Raw genomic sequence first — 6,751 nt, 5'->3', positions numbered from 1 at the left:
TCCCAAGCTCATTTGTCTTCTTGCTAGCAGTGTGTGTCAAAAGATTAAAATAGCTGGACGAGCTGAAGTGAAAATAAATGTGAGTACCAGCATCCGCAGAGACGTGCTTTAAGGGCCCAGATTAAAATGCTGCTTCCCGTTTCGCCGTTGAATCTGCCCTGCCGCATTTTTAAACGGAAGCCCACGCACACGTGAGTGGAGCGTTTTCACTTGAGCTATAAAAGGAGCCCCCCAAGCGCCGGCTTCTCTGGGGACTGGCATTCAGATAAATGTCCGGCAGCTGTGCTGCCACATCTCGTTCCTGTTGCGTCTCTGCAGCGCGAGAGGGGGAGATGCTTTTCCGCTGGAGCAAACCATCCGAGTGGCCCTGTGACGCTGAGCTGGTCCGAAGGGAGGCTCAAAATACACATCAAAGGGAATATAATCAAGGTCGTCCTAAAAACAAATAGCAACCAGTCCTTCCACAGCCCCTCGCTGCCGCAGAGAGGAACGCTGGCCCCTCGGAAGAACAAACAGCACCCATAGCTGTAGCCAGCTGAACCTAAACAGTGGATTCATGACTCTGCCTTTATATGGATGAGGCCACAAACGTCTACTCCAGCCTTACCTCCCCAGACTTGGTGCCCTTCAGGTGCTTTGGAGGACAGTTCTGAGCCATGCTGCTACCTCCTCCCCGCATTGCACACCCGCATGATGCTGAGGCTGCTGAGAGTTGTAGTCTTAAAATGTCAGGAGGCTACCACATGGGGGGGGGGGTCCTGGCCTATGGAGATCAAAGGCTGAGACTGGGCCCCTTCTGCACGCAGAACATGTCTCAGTCCCCGGCATCAACCAGATATGCTGCTCCTGATAATGGAGGTTCTATTTAGTTGTGACTCGTAGCCACTAGGGACACGGGTCGCTCTGTGGCCAAAGCCACTGAGCCTTGGGCTTGCCAATCAGAAGGTTGGTGGTTCGAATCCCTGTGACGGGGTGAACTCCTGTTGCTCAGTCCCTGCTCCTGCCAACCTAGCAGTTCGAAAGCACGTCAAAGTGCAAGTAGATAAATAGATACCGCTCTGGCGGGAAGGTAAACGGCGTTTCCGTGTGCTGCTCTGGTTGGCCAGAAGCGGCTTAGTCATGCTGGCCACATGACCCAGAAGCTGTAAGCCGGCTCCCTCGGCCAATAAAGCGAGATAAACGGTCAGGGGTCCCTTTACCTAGTAGCCACTGACTGACCTCCCTTTTCCATGAATTTGTCTAGCATATTTGGGAGCCTCTGACCCATAAGAACTTTCTGGATTAGGCCTATGGTCCATCCAGGCCAAACCAGGTGCCTATTATGGGAAACACGCAAACAGGATCTGAACTCGAGTCCTTTTCCCTCTGGTGGTTTCCATCGACTGGCATTCTGAAGCATGGCTGCCTCAACAGGACACAGAATACAGCCTACATTGAAGCTTTCCAAACTTTTCATGTTGGCGACACACTTTTTAGACATGAGTCATTTCGTGACACAGCCATTCAGTTTTACTAGAAAACCAGAGGTTAAACTAACCCCTGTCCAGCCCCGGGAGGAGAGTGTGGAGCGTTCACACGACACACCTAGACGCCAAAGCACGAACGTGTTGCAACGTGCAGTTTGGAAAGCTCTGGCCTACATGGAAAGCGCTTTTCCATTTGCACCACCACTTTCCCCAGGAAGACCTGCTTAGCACTGAATTGGAGCAAACATCAACACGCAGAAAAACAAATGCACATTTGGACCAGTTCAGCGGTGTAGTGCGGGTTTTCGCAGGGGTTGCGGCATCTAGACTGGTGACTGGGAGCGGCTGCCAAGAGCACATAACACCGTTATGACCTACACTGGCTCCCAGTAGGTTTCTGAGCACAATTCAAAGTGTTGGTGCTGACCTTTAAAGCCCTAAACAGCCTCGGTCCACTGTACCTGAAGGAGCGTCTCCACCCCCATCGTTCTGCCCGGACACTGAGGTCCAGAACCGAGGGCCTTCTGGCGGTTCCCTCATTGCGAGAAGTGAGGCTACAGGGAACCAGGCAGAGGGCCTTCTCGGTAGTGGCACCCGCCCTGTGGAATGCCCTCCCATCAGATGTTAAAGAACTATATGACATTTAGAAGACATTTGAAGGCAACCCTGTTTAAGGAAGTTTTTAATGTTTAAAAGACTATTGTATTTTAATATTCTGGGCGGGGTATACATTATTATTATTATTATTATTATTATTATTATTATTGTTGTTGTTGTTGTTGTTGTTATTATTGTTATTATTATTATTATTAGACCAGTCTAGCAGCTATACATACACGTGGTCTGTGGTGTGTCTAAAAATACAATTAAAAACCACCCCATATCTATCTGCAGCAGTCCACCAAGTGAGCCCTAGGTGGGGGTGCAGGGGGGCCACTGGTCCACCCTTACTGGTAGAGGAATTTCAGACCAGACAGGTCTCTTCCAGGAGATGCCGCCAGAGAATGAGCCGGGTCCTTTCTGCCTGCGATGGAGTTGCTCTTCCACAGCGTGGCTCTTCCTCTCCATCTCTTAATGTGCTCAATGTGGCCTCCTGTGTGGACTAGTTGATACTGGGATGGGCAGTGATGGACGTAAAGGAGCGTCTCTTCCCAGCCCCACCGGGTCCCTGCGGAGAGGGGCATTTTCAAACACGCCTCAGGGATTTTCCTCACGCTGTGTCCCATAATGAGCAGCAGGGACAATTACAAGCCATGATTGGAAACATACAAAACTATAATAATAATATTATAGATACACTTCAAAGGCCCATATTTAATTAATATGGGTCTTTGAAGTGTATCTATAATTTTACTATTTACATTCATTTGTTGTCCCATAAAATAATTTGGCTAGGTTATGTATGTCATTTATCATTCGTATAACCCTTTGTTGCAAATGATAAATGACGTGCATAACCTAGACAAATTATTTTGTAGGACAACTAGTATATATAAATTATAATATGTTAAAAGATGCTTCAAAGGCCAGATTTCATTGTAAGGGTTTTTGATGAGTCACTATAAAAAAGGGAAAGCAAGTATAAACCCAGATTACTTAGCATAAGATTCTTTTTGCTCAGTCCTTTTCCATCTTCATGTGTCTTTCTGCTTTCTGCTGCTGCTGCTGTCAAGGCAAGAACAGGGGGCTTCACTTGCCAGCGCTCTGTGCCTAATATTCCTGGAGAGGGGCTGAGAGGACCAGCCGGCAGTCTTGACTCCACCTGCCTTCCCAAACCAGGTCAAGCCAGACTACTGGGGAGAAAGAGATGGGCCAGGCAGAGGGCCTTCTCGGTGGTGGCACCCGCCCTGTGGAACACCCTCCCGTGAGATGTCAAGGAAAAAGAAACCATCTGACTTTTAGAAGACATCTGAAGGCAGCCCTGTTTAGAGAAGTTTTTTAATTATATTATTATTAGGGACACAGTTGCTAACTGGCTGGCTGTGGATGGTTGGGGCTGCTTTGGTTCCTGGCCTCCACTCTGGAGCTGCCAGGCGGGTAGCAATGGAATTGAGCATCCTTTTCTCACAGTACTTGGCCAGATGCCTCCGTGGGGAACCTGCAAGCAGGATCCGAGCCGAAGAGCCCTCTCCAATTCTGCGGCTCCCAAAAACTGGTGTTCAGACGCTCTGCTACCTCTTCTATTTTATATATAATATTTTATTAATTTCCCAAAAATGACAAAAATGAAAAACAACAATAGTACAGAAAAAAAGAAAAGTATTGACTTCCTCCTAGTCCCTTCCCTGGTGCCATTGTTTATCATCATACCGCATGTCCATTTCAAATTAAAAAAATCATTGAAATTACTTATTGTCCATTCATAATATCATTACAAGTATTTCTACAATCCTGCCAATGTGTACATCGCCTCTGTATATATGCAATAAAGTCCTTCCAATCTTCTTTAAATTCATTGTTGTCTCTTCCTCTTAGTTTCAATGTCAATTTTGCCATTTCAGCATATTCTATTAATTTAACTTGCCAGACTTCTTTAGCTGGGACACCTCCTTCTTTCCAATGTTGTGCTAGCAATATTCGTGTGACTGTAGTTGCGTACTTAAGTACATCCTTTTGTGGTCCTGGTACAGTGGTACCTTGGGTTACATGCACTTCAGGTTACATACGCTTCAGGTTACAGACTACGCTATCCCAGAAATAGTGCTTCAGGTTAAGAACTTTGCTTCAGGATGAGAACAGAAATTGTGCTCTGGCGGTGCGGCAGCAGCAGGAGGCCCCATTAGCTAAAGTGGTGCTTCAGGTTAAGAACAGTTTCAGGTTAAGAATGGACCACTGGAACGAATTAAGTACTTAACCTGAGGTACCACTGTATATCCATTCCTGTTATGCCTAATTGGAAAGCTTCTGGTGTTCAGAAGCATGGCTACCTCTGACCATGGAGGCAGACCAGGGCCCTGTCACGGTCCGGTTCACGGGCGATCGAAGTCCTGGCAGGGGACGTCATATCCGGGGGCAAGATTGTCCAGAAGCCAGGAAGCCAAGAGTCCGAGGGTCAGAGAGCCGGGAGTCAGGAAGCCGAGGATCAAGGATCAAGAAGCAAGGAGTCACAAAGTCAGGGGTCAAGAAGAAGGAGTCACGAAGTCAAGGGTCCGAGGGTCGAGAAGCAAGGAGTCACAAAGTCAGGGGTCCGAGGGTCAGGAAGCAAGGAGTCACGAAGTCAGGGGTCCGAGGGTCAGGAAGCAAGGAGTCACGAAGTCAAGGGTCCGAGGGTCGAGAAGCAAGGAGTCACAAAGTCAAGGGTCCGAGGGTCGAGAAGCAAGGAGTCACAAAGTCAGGGGTCCGAGGGTCGAGAAGCAAGGAGTCACAAAGTCAGGGGTCCGAGGGTCAGGAAGCAAGGAGTCACGAAGTCAAGGGTCCAAGGGTCGAGAAGCAAGGAGTCACGAAGTCAAGGGTCAAGAAGAAGGAGTCACGAAGTCAGGGGTCCAAGGGTCAGGAAGCAAGGAGTCACAAAGTCAGGGGTCCGAGGGTCAGGAAGCAAGGAGTCACGAAGTCAAGGGTCCAAGGGTCGAGAAGCAAGGAGTCACGAAGTCAAGGGTCAAGAAGAAGGAGTCACGAAGTCAGGGGTCCAAGGGTCAGGAAGCAAGGAGTCACAAAGTCAGGGGTCCGAGGGTCAGGAAGCAAGGAGTCACGAAGTCAAGGGTCCAAGGGTCGAGAAGCAAGGAGTCACGAAGTCAAGGGTCAAGAAGAAGGAGTCACGAAGTCAGGGGTCCAAGGGTCAGGAAGCAAGGAGTCACAAAGTCAGGGGTCCGAGGGTCGAGAAGCAAGGAGTCAGAAAGTCAAGGGTCCGAGGGTCGAGAAGCAAGGAGTCACGAAGTCAGGGGTCCGAGGGTCAGGAAGCAAGGAGTCAGAAAGTCAAGGGTCTGAGGGTCAAGAAGCAAGGAGTCATGAAGTCAGGGGTCAAGAAGCAAGGAGTCATGAAGTCAGGGGTCTGAGGATCAAGAAGCAAGAAGCCCAAGGCAGGAAGCGTGTTGCTGTGGCAAAAAGCCGAAGGGAAATGCTGACCTTATATCCCTTCCCAGCTCTTGCCACCAGGTGCAGTGAGTTACCTCACCTGTGCGGCCGCACCTTGCCTCTCCAGAACAAACTTAGGAAGGCCCCAGTCCTGCGGAGCCCTACTGGTCACAGGGCCTGGCTCCTGCATGCACACCTGACAGGCCCTCCTGGCTAGGAGCCCCCCATGGCCCTCTCCCAAGCCTGACAGCCCTGTGGAGTTGAGACCTGGAGGGAACTGCTTCCCACTGCCTCTCTCTGGCTTTCCTAGGGGGAGGCGGCAGGGCAAGCGAAAGTGTGAGCTCCCGAATTCCTGAGCTGGGATCACTCAGTGCAGAGGTGAACTCAAACCCTCATTCTCAGCCTCCCTGTGAAGTCCTGCCGGGATGTGGGTTAAATATGGGGAGAAGGAGGCCAAGGGAGACGCACGGGTGATGGAGGAGGAATCTCCTTCCACAGATCTCCCTCTGGCCCCAGCGGCTGGCTTGGCATCCGGGCCTCTCCCCGGCAGGTGGCAGCAGAGCTCTGCGGGCAAACGCAGCTGGGAATTCAAACCTTTGCAGCAGATCAGACCTTCCTCGCCCAGGACCTGCATGAAGGCAGCCAGCAAAGCAATGCAGGCGGGAGGGCGCAGAGTGAGTGCGCGGCTGAGAACACTTTCTGTGCACAGAAGAGGCGGCAGCTGGTGGCTGTGCTCTGTGGCTGGAGGCAGCGGTGCATGGCGTTAGCAGAAACCCACAGGAGAGGAGAACTGCTCTGGGGCTCAGCTCCTGCTTGCGGGTTTCCCACTGGGGCCTCTGGTTTGCCGCTGGGAGAACAGGATGCTGGACTCAAAGGACAAGTGGCCTGATCCAGAAGGCCCTTCTTCTGCCCCTGAAGGAGTTGGAGGGGCAGGTCTGCATGCCCTCCTTCCTGGTGTTGACGTGCTATTCAAGTCCCAGTTGGGCCAGGGATGCCCTTCTTTCTCTGTCAACAGAAGGAGGGAGGGAGATCAGGGAGAGAGAGAGAGAGAGAGAGAGAGAGAGAGAGAGAGAAGGAGGTTCTGTCTGGCTGAGGTTTCGCCTCTCTTCTAAAAAAGGAGGTCATTCTTCTTTCTGTCTGCAGCAGACGGAGATATTTCTGAGAACAGCACGAGCTCTGGGCTTGCACAGCAAGTTCCTTGCCTCCACCTCAGGATCTAAAGGGGATTCAGACCTGCTTTGGGAAGCCAGTTCAATAACCCCTCCCTGCCCACA

The sequence above is a fragment of the Podarcis liolepis genome (assembly GCF_965112155.1).
Source record: "Podarcis liolepis genome assembly, chromosome: 1".
Lineage (NCBI taxonomy): Eukaryota > Metazoa > Chordata > Lepidosauria > Squamata > Lacertidae > Podarcis > Podarcis liolepis.
The sequence above is the reverse complement of the archived record's forward strand: the minus strand, read 5'-3'. Positions refer to the sequence as shown.